This window comes from Nicotiana sylvestris, chromosome 9 (genome assembly GCF_000393655.2).
Source record: "Nicotiana sylvestris chromosome 9, ASM39365v2, whole genome shotgun sequence".
In the NCBI taxonomy this organism is placed as follows: domain Eukaryota; kingdom Viridiplantae; phylum Streptophyta; class Magnoliopsida; order Solanales; family Solanaceae; genus Nicotiana; species Nicotiana sylvestris.
Genome location: NC_091065.1, coordinates 135,317,627 through 135,326,958, shown reverse-complemented (window position 1 = coordinate 135,326,958; position 9,332 = coordinate 135,317,627).

Sequence of the window (9,332 nt, the reverse complement as noted above, 5' to 3'; positions counted from 1 at the left end):
GTTTTACGTAAAATCTTACGAATTGCGAAAGCAAATCAACAAACATCAAATAAAGCTAATAGAGGTATCGGAATATGAAAATAAGGGCTAGACAATACAACCTATCGGGCCATCACAACTTTATTGTCAAAATGAAAACCTTGAAATAAAAAAAACCCCACAAAAATAATTGTATAATACTGTTATTCATCATCACATGTTTCTCAGTCTTTCTTGCGAGTATTGTGAGTTTATGAATGCTATAAGGGAAAAGCAGCAACAAGAACAAGTGAAAAAGATGTTTCCACCATTATTCCTTTAATAGATTCGGAAAAGAGTTACAAAATTTCCAATGTTCTCCACTGAATCTTTGCATTCTAATATGGTTGCATTGTCTACAAATTTCAAGCAATCTCAGGTATTGATGTTGATTTCATTACATGTTTGTTTTATTTCTGTGATAAACTCTTTGGCCACCCCTTTACCCCACCCTCCTCCACCTCTATATTATACATAAAGAGGGAACATCAATTAAAAGTAGTACTCACATGAGCATCCTTGAACCCTGTACAGAATTGGTTTGAAAAAGTGTAATTTTTTTGGAGTAATTTAATTTCATGGAAGCCAAGAGATTAATATAATTATTATTTTAGAGAAATCACGTTCTTTTTGTTTTTCATTAGATACATACAAACTAATTTTATATTTAATTCTGCAAAGAAGTTTCTAAGCCCCCTTAATTTAGTTTCTTCATCCAACACAAGCTGTTCAATAGAGTGCTTATACAAAATCAATTGACTGACCATTAATTTCCTTTGCTATGATGGTTGGATTTTCAAGGGAATTAGAAGATGATACAAAGAATAGGCAGCTAAAGTAAATACGTTTGATGGGAAAATTATAGCTTGAGATACGTATAGATAAAGACGGCAAAAGGAATCTATGCGTTTGAATTTATAGAAGAAAATTGACGATAAAGAAGGAAAGACAAGCGATTTGAGGGAAAGATATAGTAGGAAATCTAGTCCACCCACAAGGGGTGTTCTTAAGGCCCACTAGGGCAGTTTTACGTAACTTGGATAGGTGAGTGATCAATCCTGCACCAATCGTTGATGGGTTGTCTCACTCTAAAGTGAGCCCAATAATTTTAGTAATTACTGTAACCCTATCTATTCCTATATAAGTACAAATACTGTGTACATCTAAAGATACTGAAAAAAGTAGACACTTTCTTCTCTATTCAATTAATCTAGACTTTAGAATGTGATTTAAGGGTTCGATCTGATACACTGTGACCACCACCATCAGTCAGTAATTCCAGCCGTGATTCATCCGTCTTCCGCTAAGAAGAACAAGTAAGTTCTCTATTTATGATTTATGCATTATCTAATATCTTTAGATTTATCGTGTTACTTTACTGGTATTAGAGCCATAGGGTGGTCTTTTGGTCTGGATACATATATAAAATAGTTCTAAATTTGTGTGTGAATCTATATCATGACCCCAATTTTCCACATTAGGATGTCGTAATGACACCTAGTCTCTAAGACAAGGTAAGCTTAACATACATTGAGAATTAGCAGAAATAACAACTTAGATATCAAATTAAACTATTAAACTATCATAATAAAAATTCAAACGATACAACTGTCAAATATCTCCCAAAATCGTTGGACCTGAGTCATAAGCTCTAAAAGAAGTACACTAAGAATTTCTAAATACATTAATATTTTGAACTGGAAATAAACAGTAATATAGCCAAAAGCAAAAAGTCACTCTGAGGCCTGCGAGCGTCGAACAAGTTTACCTTGAAGTCTCTGAAGTGTCTAAATCAGCTCACTAGCGCCCGACACAGGCACAAGTACCTGAATCTGCACAAAAATGTGTAAAAACATAGCATGAATACACCACAATAGTACCCAGTATGTATCAAGTCTAACCTCAGTAGAGTAGTGACGAGACCAGGTGTGATGACCCAAAAGGTCATCACTTATTTTTAAAATGAATTCTACGTTCTAAGGCCTTAAAAACCTCTTTCAGCATCATCTTGATTTGCGTGCGTAGTCCGGGCACGTAGCTGGAAAGCTATTATGTGAAAATTTGTGGAAAATATTGAAATTTTGACTTAAAATGCATTTAAGTTGATTTTAGTCAACATTTTGGGTAAATAGACCCAGACCCGTGATTTGACGGTCCCTGAGGGTCCATGGAAAAATATGGGACTTGGGCGTATGCCCGGAATCGAATTCCGAGGTACCAAGCCCGAGAAATGAATTTTTAAAGAAATTTATTTTTTGAAATTATTTATAAGATTTGGAAATGAATTGTGATTAAAACTTGATGGTATCGGGCCCGTATTTTGGTTCTGGTGCCCGGTACATGTCTTATATGTGATGTAAGATAAGTCAGTGAAATTTGGTAAGAAACGGACTTGAAATGACGTGAATCAGATCGTTTTTGAGAAAATTAGATATTTGAAGTTCTTAAGAAGATTTCATGATTTTGATGCTAAATTCATAGTTGTTGATGTTATTTTAGTGATTTAAATATACGAGCGAGTCAGTATGATGTTTTTAGGTTGGTGTGGATGTTTGGTTTGGACCCCCGAGGGCTCAGGTGAGTTTTGGATAGGCCACGGGGTGGATTTCGAACTTGGTGAATTGCAGACTTTAAGCTGTTCCATTGCAGGCCTACAGGCTTCACATTTGTGAAGCCTGGCTCGCAAATGCGAGATCGCAATGCGAGAGGCATGTCGCAAATGCGAAGGAAGCCCAGGCCAGCCTACCTCTCAATTGCGAGGATTCTATTGCAAATGTGATACTCCTCTTTTTAGGCAGTCGTCACAAACGCGACACATCCTTCGCATTTCCCACCCCGCAAATGCGAGAACCCCTTTGCAAATGCGAACATAGTAGAGGTCGGGGTTCACAATTGCAAACCCTGGTCGCAATTCCTATATCTACAACCTGCAATTTTTATACTTACCGAAAATCTCCCATTTTTCACACTCTTTCAAAACCAAAACACTCTTGGGCGATTTTTCAAAGACAACTCTTCTTCCAAATTGATTGTAAGTAAATTTTAACTTGTTTTCTTCAATCATTAACATCGTTTCACATGATTTCAACTCAAAATCAATGATTTTCATGGGAGAAATTGGGTGTTTTGGGTAGAACCTAGGTTTTTCAAAAATTGGGGATTTGGACCTCGATTTGAGGTCTGATTTCGAAACAAATTATGTATTTGGGTTCGTGGGGGAATGGGTAATCGGGTTTTGGTTCGAACCTTTTTTGACCATGTGAGCCCGGGGGTGATTTTTGACTTTTTGGGTAAAACTTTGGAAAACTCATAGTTAAGCATTGGAATTGGATTGTTTAGCGTTTATTGATGTTATTAAGTCGATTATGTCTAGATATAATTGAGTTGGAGCCAAATTCAAAAGGAAAAGCGATGTTTAAGGCTTGAGTTGGCCGTGAAAGTTCGAGGTAAGTGTTTGGTCTAACCTTAGCTTGAGGGATTAGGAGTTGTGTCCTATTTGCTACTTGTTTCTTGTTGAGTACGACTTATAGGCATGGTGACGAGTATCTATACGTTGGTTTCAAGCATGACCGTGAGTCTTAAGTTGTAACTTATTGTGTTCTTAAATAATACTACGGATGCTTAAGTTGATGATTCTCTGTATTGAGCAAGGATTATGATTATTCTCATGGAAATTACTTATGATTGAGTATTGGTATTAGCTGAGGTAGTTAAATGTTGAAACAAGTATGGTTATAGCTGTTTCTCCCTTGCCATGACGTATTTACTTATACTGTCGATTCCCTTACCGAGGCAGTGTAGTTCTTTATTGATCCCTTGCTGGGACTCTTGTTATGATTGTTATTGATTCTGTATGTGGATCGGGTTGCGCGCCGCAATAATATTATATTTGGATTGGATTGCACACCACAACAATATTATATATGGATCGGGTTGCACGCCACAACAATGATATATTTGGATCGGGTTGCACAACGCAACAATGATATAATTGGATCGGGTTGCACGTCGCAATAATATTATATATGGATCGGGTTGCACGCCGCAACAATGATATAATTGGATCGGGTTGCACACCACAACAATAATATAATCGGATCGGGTTGCACGCCGCAACAGTGATAACTTATATGGATCAGGTTGCATGCCGCAATAGTGTCGTTATGTGTTGGGCTCGGGTTGCGTGCCACAACAATTGATGATACAAAGTGTTTATAGATTGGTTACAAGTTCCTTATTGTTTTGCTGTAAATTCTAAGTTGTCCTTATGCATTTTTCTTGATGGCGAAATACATAGTTTACCCATCTTTTGAGCGAAATCCCTGTTACACACCTCTTCTTCACGGGAAACCTTTACACACTCAAACTTTCAAAAATATATCTAAGACACACCACTTTTGACCAGATAGTACTTGCGTGTTTACACACAAAAAAGCGCGTGAAGCCCATAAAAAAATCCTATTTTTTGTCTCCTCTCCCCACAAGAACCCCTCCTGGCCCCTCCCTCTGATCTTCTTCCTCAGACCACCCTCCCCCTTATCTTCTTCCCCAAATAGACTTTTTGAAAGAACATAAACTTTTAGATCTAAAATTGAGCGAAATTCATTGGTTTATTGTCCAAATATTATGAAAACTATTTATTTGTGATAAATTTAAAAGCTTTAACAATAGTATTGAAGGTTTGGTGAAAAAATCTAGAATCCATCATTATTGGATATCAAAAAAGTTTGAAAATTCAATTGGGTCTTGTTGATTATTGAGTTGTTGAACTCAATTTGTTGGTCGATTGTTTTCAACTAGTTGTTTAGATAGTGTGGTTGAATTTTTGTATTGTTGGAAACTTTCTCACAAACAACATGTTGGCAACAAAAATGGTGCTTAAGATATAAAATGGGAAGATGAAGAAGATGGGGTTTAATTGTAATTTCTAATTTTTTTTTCCTTTCTAAAGTCGATGACACATGTTATGACCCTATTAGAGCGTGACTTTCACGTTGTCTGAAAAAATTGGTCAAACACAAAAGTGGTGTGTCTTAGACAAACTTTTGAAAGGTTGAGTGTGTAAAAGATTATCCATGAATGAAAAATGGGTAACAGGGGTTTTGTTGCAAGATCGATGGGTACACTATGTATTTTGCCTTTTCTTGATTAGCTATTGATATTGGTATACCCCCGCAGCATGTACCCCCTCCCATCTTTACTTGTTGTCCCTGTTTTATTTTTTATTGCATATTATATAACTGCACAGGTTTATTTGGTTGTTTGGTCTTAGCCTCGTCACTACTTCCCCGAGTTTAGGCTAGGCACTTACTAGCACATGAGTTCGGTTGTGCTGATGCTACACTCTGCACTATGTGCAGATCCCGGAGCAACTTTTGGACAGTAGCGTTTGGGTGGCTGCCTTCAGTCCAGCTAGAGATCCCAAGGTAGTCCTGCAGGCATCCGCAGGCCCAACGTTCTCTTCTGTCTTATTATGTATTCTGTTTTCATTTGCTTCCGAGACAGATTGTACTTTTTTTCATACATTTGTTGTAGTATTCATAGACAGTCCGTGATATTGTGATACCGGATTCCGGGTAGAGACGTATGTTGGCATTGTCGTACTGGCTTGGGTTATTTTATCAGATTAAGTCTTCCGCTTAATTTTATTTATCGTTAATATTTCAATGTTGATTACTGGTTAATTCAAATTGTTAAAAAAGGCTAAAATGAATGAGTTAGTGATTCTTTATTTCGCGGCTTGCCTAGATTCTATAAGTAGGCGCCATCACACTCCCGAGGGTAGAAAATCCGGGTCGTGACAAGTTGGTATCAGAGCTCTAGGTTACATAGGTCTCACAGTTCACGGACAAGCTTAGTAGAGTCTGAGGGATCGGTATAGAGACGTCTGTATTTATCCTCAAAGGCTACAGAGTTAGGAAAAACTTCACATTTATTCTTTCCTGTCATGCGGTTTGGTTTCTCAATGCTAATTGAATTTCTACTCTGTTCTTTTGCAGATGGCGAGAATACGCGCTTCCTCATCCATTGACCAGCAGCCCGAGCCCCTAGCAGTAGCTCCCACGAGGGGCAGAGGCTGAGGCCGAGGCCGTGTTAGAGGCCAAGGTAGGGGCAGAGCTCAGCCTAGAGCAGCAGCACCAACAGCGGAGCCTCAGGTTGACTTTGATGATGAGGTTCCGGCCCTGGCAGTTCCGGTAGGCCCAGCTCAGGTCCCCGAGGGGTTTATTGCTACCCAGTACTCCAAGATTCTCTGGTCCATCTAGTGGGCCTTATGGAAAGTATCACTCGAGCAGACTTGCTTCCTGTAGCCCCAGCCGTCTCTCAGGATAGAGGAGGAGCTCAGACTCCGGCTACTCACACTCCGGAGCAGGTAGCTCCCCAGTTCCAAACTCCAGTAGTTCAGCTGGGTATGGTAGCTCAGACCGGTGATGGAGCAGCTATGTCTGCCGATGCTTTGTGGAGGTTGGACAGGTTCACCAAGCTCTTCACTACTACTTTCTGCAGTGCATCTTCTGAGGATCCCCAGGATTATCTAGATAGCTATCATGAGGTTCTGAGGAACATGGGGATAGTGGAGACCAATGGGGTCGATTTTGCTACCTTTCGCTTGTCTAGATCCGCCAAGACTTGGTGGAGAGATTATTTCTTGGCTAGACCAGCCGGATCACCAGCTTTGACTTGGGAGCAGTTTACTCAGCTATTTCTGGAGAAGTTTCTCCCTATTACTCAAAGAGAGATCTATCGGAGGCCGTTTGAGCATCTCCAACATGGTTCTATGACTGTTACTCAGTATGTGACCAGATTCATTGACTTGGCCCATCACGCTCTTATCATACTTCCCACCAAGAGAGAGAGGATGAGGAGGTTCATTGAGGGACTTATTCAGTCGATTTGACTTCAGATGGCCAAGGAGACTGGGAGTGAGATTTCTTTCTAGGGAGTGGCCAATGTGGCTAGGAGAGTTGAGATGGTTCTATCGCAGGGAGGTGGTCAGGGGTCTGACAAGAGGCCTCGTCATTCAGGCCGATTTAGTGGTACCTCGTCTAGAGGCACATATTCGTATGGTAGAGGCCATCCTCAGGTTTCTCATGGTGGTTCAGGTGGCCATGGTTCCCATATGCAGTATTCTGATTAGCAGCCCAACAGTGCACTACCAGCTCCTATCAGTGCACCGCAACTCCAGAGTTTTCGGGGTGGTCATCCAGGTCGCCAGGGTCAGTCTCAATTTCCTCAGCCGCAACATTTAGGTGGATGCTATGAGTACGGTAAGTATGGTCATATCCGGAAGGCTTGTCCGAGATTAGTGGGTACTAAGTCGCAGCAGTAGGGTTCTCGTGCTATGGTTCAGGCACCAGGTGTTCCACCGCCTGCTCCGCCAGCTAGCGGTGGGGGTAAAGGTGCTAGAGGTGGAGGTATAGGTGTTAGAGGTGGAGCTCAGACCTCTAGAGGTGGAGGCCAGCCAGCTGCAGGCCGTTCCAGAGATGTAGTCCAAGGTGGTGGGGCCCAGCCCCAATGTTATGCTCTTCCAGCCAGGCCTGAGGCTGAGGCTTCCGATGCAGTTATCATAGGTACTGTTTTGGTTTGTGGTAGAGATGCTTCACTTTTATTTGATCTAGGGTCTAGATACTCCTATGTGTTATCTTAGTTTGCACCATATCTGGTCATTCCTAGTGGTTCTTTGAGTGCTCCTATATATGTGTCTACACTGGTGGGTGATTCTATTATGGTAGATCGAGTCCATCATTCTTGTATAGTGGTGATTGGGGTTCTTGAGACTCGTGTAGTTTTTTTGCTTTTGGACATGGTTGATTTTGATGTCATACTAGGGATGGATTGGTTATCACCTTACCACGCTATCTTGGATTGTCATGCCAAGATTGTGACCTTAGCTTTACCGGGTTTATCTCATTTAGTGTGGAGAGGGACTCCTGTTCATTCTACCCGCAATGTTATCTCTTATATGAAGGCTTGGCATATGGCCGAGAAGAGGTATTTGGCCTATGTTTGTTATTCTAGTGCTGAGGTTCCTTCTATTGATTCTGTGCCTGTTGTTCATAAGTTTCCTGAGGTATTCCCTTCAGACCTGCCGGGTATACCACCCGACATGGATATTGACTTTTGCATTGATTTGGCTCCGGGCACTCAACCCATTTCTATCACGCCGTATCGTATGGCCGCGCCTGAGTTGAAAGAGCTGAAGGAGCAGTTGCAAGACTTGCTTGAAAAAGGTTTCATTAGACCTAGTGTTTCGCCTTGGGGTGCGCCGGTGTTGTTTGTTAAGAAGAAGGACGGATCGATGAGAATATGTATTGATTACCGGCAGTTGAACAAGGTTACAATCAAGAATAAGTATCCATTGCCGAGCATTGATGATTTGTTTGATTAGCTTCAGGGTGCTAAGATATTTTCGAAGATTGACTTGAGATCTGGCTACCATCAGTTGAGGATTAGGGCATCCGATGTTCCTAAGACAGCTTTCTGCACTCGGTACATGCATTATGAATTCCTAGTAATGTCATTCGGGTTGACAAATGCCCCAGCAGCTTTTATGGATTTGATGAACCGAGTGTTCAGGCCTTACTTGGATTCATTCGTGATAGTCTTCATTGATGATATCTGATCTATTCCCGTAGCCGGGAGGAGCACGAGCAGCATTTTAGAGTGGTTCTTCAGACTTTGAGGGATAGTCAGTTGTATGCTAAGTTTTCAAAGTGTGAGTTCTGGTTGAGTTCAATTGCATTCTTGGGTTATGTTATGTCAGTAGAGGGTATTCAGGTTGATCCGAAAAAGATTGAGGCAGTCAAGAACTGTCCTAGACCAGCATCAACTATAGAGATCCGGAGTTTCTTGAGATTGGCAGGCTACTATCATCAGTTTGTGGAGAGGTTTTCATCCATCGCAGCCCCAATGACTAGGTTGACCCAGAAGGATGCCCAGTTCAGGTGGTCAGACGAGTGTGAGGCGAGCTTTCAGAAGCTCAAGACAGCTCTGACTACGGCCCCTCCCTCTGATCTTCTTCTTCAGACCACCCTCCCCCTCATCTTCTTCCCCAAATAGACTTTTTGAAAGAACATAAAATTTTAGATCTAAAATTGAGCGAAATTCATTGGTTTATTGTCCAAATATTATGAAAACTATTTATTTGTGATAAATTTAAAAGCTTTAACAATAGTATTGAAGGTTTGGTGAAAAAATCTAGAATCCACCATTATTGGATATTGAAAAAGTTTGAAAATTCAATTGGGTCTTGTTGATTATTGAGTTGTTGAACTCAATTTGTTGGTCGATTGTTTTCAACTAGTTGTTTAGATAGT